Source organism: Zingiber officinale, chromosome 9B (assembly GCF_018446385.1).
Source record: "Zingiber officinale cultivar Zhangliang chromosome 9B, Zo_v1.1, whole genome shotgun sequence".
In the NCBI taxonomy this organism is placed as follows: Eukaryota; Viridiplantae; Streptophyta; class Magnoliopsida; order Zingiberales; family Zingiberaceae; genus Zingiber; species Zingiber officinale.
In genome coordinates, this window is record NC_056003.1 from 101,842,522 (window position 1) to 101,852,222 (window position 9,701).

Genomic DNA, 9,701 nt, shown 5'->3' on the forward strand with positions numbered 1-9,701 from the left:
AGATTGCCCTAAAGTGCTTCAAGAAAGTGCCAAAGCCTAAATTGGCATTTCTAATTCCCTTGATTAATGTATGCCAAACGAAATTAAGCATATCCTCAAATGTTGGCATATTTCATTTTTTTTTTACAAGAGTAGCACTTTTAAATTAAGGCCCGGATTGTCTTAAATTTCCTAAGAACATACCAAAATCCCAACTTGGTATTCCTTATGAATTTTCCAATATGTGCCATTTAAGATTAAAATCAATTCTTCCATCATTAGGCACATTTTACTCGTTCAAGGAGTAAATAATAATTCCATTTCATTTTCAAAGGTTACCAAAACCTTGAAAATGCTCCTTGAGTGTCAATTTCCTCAAAGTTGGGTTAACTACCCTACTAATCGGAGTTGACACTCTCTAACCCATTTATGGGGTAGAGAAAATGCTCCTAGGAACCCAACACCTATTGGTGCTCCTTGGATGCTCTAGGTACTCACTAGGGATAACTTCCCTAGATACCTTCCTAGTGACCTTGTTGGGCTTCTTAGAAGCCTTGGTCACATTTTCTAGGTCAACTCTAGGGATAGCCTCCCTTGTGACCTTGTTAGTGACTTTCTTAGACTTCTTAGAAGTCTTAGTCACTTTGGTTGCAAAGATACTTCTAGGAATATCTTCCCTTGTATCTTTGACTTGACCTCTAGACTTAGGGTTTGTTCCATAGCTATATGGAACTCTATGATAACTAGGCACATCCCTTTTTGCTTTGGGTTTGTATCCTAAACCTCTATGGCCATTTGATGGCTTTTGTACCCCTAAACCTAGGTTATGCTCATTTTGCCCTTTTAGGATATTTTCCATCTTTTTTAGGGTCTTTTCCATTTTATCAAGTCTTGATCTCAAGACTTGATTTTCTATCATTAAATCCTTAGATTTTGATTTTTCATTACACCCATGAGCATTTTTGTTTTTGGGCTTGTATCTATTATCCTTAGTGTTCTTGCCCAAGTGTCCATCTACCTTCCTAACCTTAGGTTGGGTAGTTTTGGCATGTAGGGCCACATGCTTTTCCTTAAAGCCCTCATGCTTCCTATTCTTATGGTAAATTGCATTAAAATGATAAAAATTAGAACTATCATGCTTTTTACCATAATGTAAAGGGTTAGGCTCAATAAAAGATACCTTCTTCTTTACCTTGGAGGCTCCCCCTTGACTAGTGCCTCCTTGAGCCTTGACCACCTTCTTCCCTTTAGGGCATTGACTTCGGTAATGCCCCTTTTGATTGCAAGAGAAGCACACAATGTGCTCCTTGCTCTTATTTGTCCCGGGGGTGGTCTCCTTTGGCTTCTCCTTGCCCTTTTGTGCCACTTGGACCTTCTTCTTGGCCAATTTAGGACACTTGCTCTTGTAGTGTCCATTTTCCCTACACTCAAAACATATTATATGATTTTTATTTTTAATTGAAACATTTATACCTTTGCTTGTAGGGGTGGCATCTTTTCCTTTGGATCCGGAGGTAGAAGCTTCCTCTTGATCGGACCTTGATTCTCCTCCAATTGATTTTTCTTGACTTGTGGAGGTAGAATCTTCTTCCTCCTCTTCGTCTCTTGACCCGGATGTAGAAGCTTCTCCTTCTTCTTGATCCGACGTCACCAAGGATTGCTCCCCCTCAATCCTAGAGGTGGAGGCTTCATCTTCTTGAATATGAAACAAGGAGTATGCTCCCTCCTTGTTCCCTTCGTTGCATTCCCTTGAGGATGAAGCTTCTTGAATTTCCTCTTCTTCGGAGGTTGAGCAGCTCTTAACCTCGGAGTCCTCCTCTTGGTCTTGCTCCAAAGAGTCACCCTCTATGGATACTTCTTGCTCTTGTACAGTGGAGGGGATCTTTTCATGAAGCTTGGCCAATTTACTCCATAATTCCTTTGCATCTTCAAATTCTCCAATTTTGCAAAGGATGGTGCTTGGCAATAAATTGACCAAAAGCTTGGTCACTTTGTCATTTGCATCGCACCTTTGGACTTGCTCCGAGCTCCATTTGCTTTTCTTGAGAAGCTTGCCCTTGGAGTTTGTTGGAGCTTCAAATCCTTCCATTAGAGCAAACCATTGCTCTATCTCCATCATAAGAAAGTTTTCGATTCTTGATTTCCAAGAATCGAAGCTCGTGGAAGTGTATGGTGGAGCCACCCTTGTGTCAAATCCAAGTCCATCTTGGAATTGCATCTTGAAGTTGAGCTTCTTGAAATCTTTGACTTTTGATGAATTTGCTTCAACTTCTTCACCCTCTAGCTTTTCTTGTTATGCTTGACCCTTCCGGTGATGATTCCGGTGAAGAGCGGCCTTACTCTGATACCACTTGTTAGGACCAAAAGTAGCTAGAGGGGGGGGGGGGTGAATAGCTCGTCGCGTTCGCTCGTTGTTCGGCGTTGCTTGTTTCTTCAAGGTTATGCAGCGGAAATACAAAGAAACACTCACACAACGCTAACACGGTTGGTTTACTTGGTATCCACCTCACAAGAGGTGACTAGTCCAAGGATCCACACCAACGCACACACCCTCCACTAATGAAACTCTCCTTTATGGTAACTACCAAGGGCAGAGAAGACTCTCAATACAAGAAGAAGAAAGGGTAGTAAAGAAATACAAGCTTACACTGAAAGCACAAACCCTAACCCTAGTTTCTTCTTCTTGCTTTGATCCGCCTCTTGACTTGGAAGAGCCTCCAAGAACCTTCAAGAACTGGCGATCTTGAGCTTGAGAGTGCTGTGGAGGAGCTGACAAGAGATCTGGAGTGAATCGGAGAAGAGAGTTTCGAAGGAATCGTGCGCCTGCGGCCTTTATCGACGCCAACGGTCGGATCCCAATCGATTCGAATGTTCCCAATCGATTGGGGAGGCTTTGGATCGATCCACGGATCGATCCGGCGCCTCGTTCTCGAACGCTGGATCGATCCGGCGCTTATCGCGCGAAGCAGCCAATCGATCCACCGATCGATTGGGACATCTGGATCGATCCACGGATCGATCCAGAGGCTCTCTGTTCGCGAAAGGCTTTGGATCGATCCGATCGATCCAGATCTTGGTTTTGCCCAAAACCAAGTCCCAAGCCTACCAAACCAACACCCGGTCAACCTTGACCTGTTGGTACACCATGCCTAGCATCTGGTCACTCCTTTGACCTGCTAGGACTTCCCACCAAGTGTCTGGTCAATCCCTTTGACCCACTTGGACTTTTCTATTCATGCCAAGTATCTGGTCACTCCCTTTGACCTACTTGGACTTCCATCAGATGTCTGGTCAATCCCTTTGACCTATCTGTATTTCCTCGTGCCAAGTATCCAGTCAATCCTTTGACCTACTTGGACCAGATGTCCGATCATCCTTGATCCATCTGGATTTTCCCTTGCCTGGCTTCACTCACCAGGGCTTTCACCTAGCTTCACTCACTAGGGTTTTACATCTGCCTAGCTTCACTCACTAGGGCTTTCACCTGGCTTCACTCACCAGGACTTTCACCTAGCTTCACTCACTAGGGTTTTCCATCTGCCTAGCTTCACTCACTAGGACTTTCCTTCTTCCTGGCTTCACTCACCAGGACTTTCATTCTACCTAACATCCCAGTTAGGACTTCCCAGTCAAGTATCCGGTCAACCTTGACCTACTTGACTCTTCTTCAATCAATTTCTTATTGTCAAACATCTAAACTCAAACCAAGACTCAGCTTGGTCAACCAGGTCAACCTTGACCTGAGGGATTGATCCTGTCCGAACCGGGAATCAGTGGACGTTGGGCACGTGGCGCTTCCTGCTAGATCCTCGAATGCTCCGGTGAACCTGCAACGAAACCGAGCCGGGAGGGGTATCCCGGCGACGGCCCTCCGACGCTCAAGTCAGGCGAGGAATAACAAAAAGGTGGCTTCAAAATGAAGATTTTTTCATACCTCCAGTGGAGAAATGGAAGCCTTATATAGATCTCTCAAAGAAGCCTGGGCGTGCCAATCAAAGCAACCACCTGCCTTTGACCATGCCCAGGTATGGGTCTGTCAGAAGGGCCATGTCTAAATATGGATCTGTCAGGGAGACGTCCATGAGACCATACTGCTACTGTATCAGCCTCTCCATGATGTGATGGCAAGATCGTGCGATCTTGTGTACGGCCTAATCATAAGACATGCTTCGGCTGACATCTCATATCCTAAGTCGAGCGCATAGGCCGCTCGACCCCCTTTATACCCTCGCCCCTATTTTGGCCGAACGGACAACCCCCTCGGCCCTTGGCCCCTGCCGAGCGGACTCCCGCTCGGCCCTTCGGTCTTCCTGCCTTGGCGTCGGAAACATGAGCCCATGGATGGGCTTATCTATAGCTCCGTTCGGACCTACCCATCCGCTCGGCTCGGCCATCCACCGCACAGCCTTTCATCGGTCCTCAGGCTGAGACCCTTCAGGAAGTGGGTCCCCCCTTCTTACGGCCGGATCACTTGCCTTCCCTTCAAGTCTAGTCGAAGGAGGCAGTGTCCGTAGCTTATAATATCACTGGGGCCGTCCGGCCCTTCTGCCAAATTCAGCCGCTCGGCTCTTTATTTTGGTTGTCTTGTCGCTTAATGTTGACATTTGCTTGTCTAGATCTCCTCGAAAATTATGCAAATCCTCTCCATTAAGTCGGAGCATGCGCGGTATGGGCGCATTAATTGCACTCGGTGACAGGGCGCCACGTGTCGACCCTTGTGTGGCGGCGACGTCACTTACGATGGGACGCGCCCGTTTGAAATGGACGGCCCGATGGCGTCCTTGTTTCTCGTGACCTGGATCGGACGGCGGAGGCTGACCGGCCTCGGCCGTATAAAGCCTCCGTCGCTTTTTTGGCCGTATATTCGCTCGCGCGTTGCCTTCTGCTTCGTTCTGTTGCTGCGGCCTCCGGCGATCTAGTGTTTGGTTTTTAGGCGGCGATCACCTCATCGGTGATTCTTTCCACCCGTTTCCTTCCCAGTGAGTCCTCTGCCTTCACTTAATAGGTTTTCCCTGCGCATTTTGCTCCTTTCGTTTCCCTTCCTCTGATTTTTTTCTGAGATGGCGAGTTCCTCCGAACCCGCTGTTAACATTTCGGGCCCTTGGTACCTGACCATGGAGAGCCGATTCGATGAGGAGCATGCCCAGCGCCTTGTTCGGACATACGGGCTCCCTGATGACCACGAAATAATTATAGCCGGCTCGTCCGACCGTCCACATGACCCGCCGATCGGCTCTATTTGTTTCTTTTTAGACCAATTCCAGGGCGGCCTTAGATTTCCTACCCATCCATTTATTCTGGAGGCTTGCAATTACTTCCGCATCCCGCTCGGCCAGCTTGTGCCGAATTCCTTTAGGTTGCTGAGCGGGATGGTCGTCCTCTTTAGGTTGCACAGTATTCCTCTTGACCCTAAGATATTCCATTTCTTCTTCTACCCCAAACAATCCGAGCCGGGCACTTTTATCTTCCAAAGTAGAATAGGCTTTAAATTTTTTGATAACATGCCGACCTCCAACAAACACTGGAAGGAGTTTTTCTTCTTCATCCGACTTCCTGATCGGCCAGCCTTCCGCACCCAATGGCAGACCGCCGTGCCGACCCAGCCGGAGCTTGGCAAGTTCAGAAGTAATCCAGCCTATCTTCATGCGGCGAACTGGTTGTCCGGCCAGCGATACAAGATCGACCAGTTGCCCTTGAAGGGGGTGCTATATATTTTCGGATTATCTCCCGTTCGGGCGAATCTCCCCTTCCGCATGAGTAAGGACTCTTTACTCTCTTAGTCTTTTTTGTCTAACTGATTTTAATTTCTTTCACTGCAGCTGACGGCATGTGGCGATCCAAGGCTACCGCTCACTTGAAATTGAAGTCTGTAGAAATTGAAGCGGCCACCAAAAAGGAGCTCGCCGAGCGGGGTTTAATCCCTAGCCGCCCGGCAGGTGCAGGAGAGGGAGGGGCACAGTCCGCTCCTGAAACAGAAGCTGCCTCATCCGCTTCGGCGGCGGTTGAGGCGGAAATCGATCCTGTTTCCTCGGCTCCCGCCGAGCTGGGCGTTCCCCAGGTTGGAGATCCGCCTTTGGAGGTTCGGCGGAAACGTCGAAGAGACCCCCGCCTTCACTCAGCCCAAGAGGGGGAACCACAGGCGCCGATCGGCGTAACTTCGCCCGACCGCACGCCGTAACGGATCGGGACCCCTATGGCTTCGCCTGCCGCACAGTCTTCTGGCTCTCCTCCTAGACCTCGCCGCCGCTTACGCCGGTTGGGCGAAACTTCCACCATAGGGGAGTCCTCGCATCAGGCGACCGCGACTGAAGAAGCGCCGTCCGGCCACCCTACTATCAAGACTACTCTCCGATTCCCATCGGAGGAATATTTGCTGTCTGCCGATCGGCCATCGAGCCCCGTTCACGAAATAACCCTGATTGGTCCGCTCGCCAAGCTCTTCGAGGACGCCCGGATTCAGGTGGCCCTTATGACGCCCAAGCAGCTCGGCGATAACAATATGCAGCAGGCCACTCAGGTAAACCCATCTTCATTCCCGTGTCATGCTATTGTTTGATTCCTGACATTATTATTTTCCTTACAGCGCTGGGCTGAACAAATTGCCACTAGCCGTCGGCTAGCCGAGTTGGAGGGCCTTCTGGAAAAACTCCAAGTGTCGGAAGGTCCCTCGGCCGAGCGGGAGAAACAAGCTCTTGAGGCTGAACAGAAGAAGGCTGCCGACCTGGCTGTTGAGGTAGCTCGGCTAGAGGACTTGGTGAAGAAGCGCGACAAAGAGGTGAAGCGCGCCGGTAACTGGAAGAGGCAGGCAATCGCTGACCTGGACAGAATGAAAGTAGATGTCCATGCGCTAAATCAGCGATCTAAGGATCTGGAGGCCCAGCTGAACGCCGAACGGGAGGTCCGTTCGGCTGAATGCACAAAGGCTGAAGCAAACTTGAAGGCCCTCCAAGATTCCTTAACTGCTTCCCGGGCGTTGCTCAAAAAATACAAGGAGGGAGAGCCGAGTCGCCTAGCCGTAGCGCGCTAAGAATACATCCGCTCAGAGCGATTTGGCGAAAAGTTTGGTGGCAACGTCTCCTCAACCTTCCTCGAGGCGGTCAAGGTCACCACGGCGTACTTCAAGAAGGGGGGGCATCTTCCTGCTGACCTGAGCATTCCCCCTCCCGAACTGGCGGCCATGATCGACGACATCCCGGACACCTTTTTTAATTTTGAGGATCCGGAGTGATGTGGGTTATTCAAGCACTTTTTGTACTTCCTCCGCTCGGCGGATGTGAAATTTTTGTACGTGCCGTTCGGCATAATTTTTCTTCTAATGAAACAATGTCCCTTTTCCTGTCTTCTTACTCATTGTCCATAATATTCTTCTGTTTGCTTAACATTAATGCTTGTAAAATTTTCGCCAGTCGTGCTCTTAAGCTTTCTCCCTCACGCGTCCGATCGGCTTGGCTCATTGCATAAAGTGCGAGTGAGCAGACCTATTCGCTCTACACGTATCCTGCTTGCGTGGAGTCAACAGACGCCGAGTGTCGAAGGACCAACCCCCCTTCGGGCCTGAATGCTTTAATATTTATAGTTTCCGCAGTTTCTTACTACGATATTCGTTCTTCCGCTTGATATATTTATAATCGATCGGCGCGGCTCTCGATTTTTAACGACGGTGCTCGTCGGCTTTCCGCTCGGATTATTTATAGACGCCGGCCCGTCTCGATTTTTAACGACGATGCTCGTCGGCTCGGATATTTATAGCCGGTCGGCGCGGCTCTCGATTTTTAACGACGGTGCTCGTCGTCTTTCCGCTCGGATTATTTATAGACGCCGGCCCGTCTCTCGATTTTTAACGACGGTGCTCGTCGGCTCAGATATTTATAGCCGGTCGGCGCGGCTCTCGATTTTTAACGACGGTGCTCGTCGGGTTTCCGCTCGGATTATTTATAGACGCCGGCCCGTCTCTCGATTTTTAATGACGGTGCTCGTCGGCTCGGATATTTATAGCCGGTCGGCGCGGCTCTCGATGTTTAACGACGGTGCTCGTCGGCTCGGATATTTATAGCCGGTCGGCGCGGCTCTCGATGTTTAACGACGGTGCTCGTCGGCTCGGATATTTATAGCCGGTCGGCGCGGCTCTCGATTTTTAACGACGGTGCTCGTCGGCTCGGATATTTATAGCCGGTCGGCGCGGCTCTCGATCTTTAACGACGGTGCTCGTCGGCTCGGATATTTATAGCCGGTCGGCGCGGCTCTCGATTTTTAACGACGGTGCTCGTCGGCTCGGATATTTATAGCCGGTCGGCGCGGCTCTCGATGTTTAACGACGGTGCTCGTCGGCTCGGATATTTATAGCCGGTCGGCGCGGCTCTCGATGTTTAACGACGGTGCTCGTCGGCTCGGATATTTATAGCCGGTCGGCGCGGCTCTCGATTTTAACGACGGTGCTCGTCGGCTCGGATATTATAGCGGTCGGCGCGGCTCTCGATGTTTAACGGCGGTGCTCGTCGGCTCGGATATTTATAGCGGTCGGCGCGGCTCTCGATGTTTAACGGCGGTGCTCGTCGGCTCGGATATTTATAGCGGTCGGCGCGGCTCTCGATGTTTAACGGCGGTGCTCGTCGGCTCGGATATTTATAGCCGGTCTCGATTTTTAACTACGGTGCTCGTCGGCTCGGATATTTATAGCCGGTCGGCGCGGCTCGATTTTAACGGCGGTGCTCGTCGGCTTTCCGCTCGGATTATTTATAGGCGCCGGCCCGTCTCGATTTTAACGACGGTGCTCGTCGGCTCGGATATTTATAGCCGGTCGGCTCTCGTTTAACGACGGTGCTCGTCGGCTCGGATATTTATAGCCGGTCGGCGCGGCTCTCGATTTTTAACGACGGTGCTCGTCGGCTTTCCGCTCGGATTATTTATAGACGCCGGCCCGTCTCTCGATTTTTAACGACGGTGCTCGTCGGCTCGGATATTTATAGCCGGTCGGCGCGGCTCTCCGGTTTAATGTCTGGGCTAGACGGCTTTAGGGCTAACTCCTTACCAGGTCGAGCGACCTTGGCCTTCCGTTTCGCAGAGGATACCCTGTGCTATCATCCCTCTACTTCCTGCATCGCAAGTGCATAGTCGACCGAGGAGCATATACAGTTACATTTAGCGCACCTTTCACTCCGTGTGGAGAACGTATTCCTGACCGAACGGCTCAGGGTCTGCTTTGTCGAGCATTTTTGCTAAGATAATTTACCGCCGTCCGAACGGTACAGGGCCTTCGACCCACGGTAATGTCTCATTTTCGCTCTTTTGACTCTTCATTTCTGCATTTCAAGCATTCAGTCGAAAAATGAAGTACACCGAGTGATTTACAGTGATACACCTTTCATCCCGCCCGGTAAGGCTGGAGGTGGTTCGCGCTCCACAGTCTATCTAACTGCCGGCCGTCTTTGTCCTCCAAATAATACGCGCCCGAGCGGAGCTTTTCGATGACTCTGAAGGGACCGGCCCATGGAGCTTCAAGCTTGCCGACGTCGCCAACCGGCTTAACTTTCTTCCAGACAAGATCGCCGACCTGGAATGATCTGGGGATGACGCGCCGGTTGTAAGTTTGCTTCATCCGCTGGCGGTATGCCATCAGCCGAACGGCTGCCTTCGCCCTCTCCTCTTCTACCAAGTCCAGCTCCATGTTTCTTCGTTCGGCGTTGTCGTCATCGTAGCTCTGGATCCGGATTGAATCAACGCCG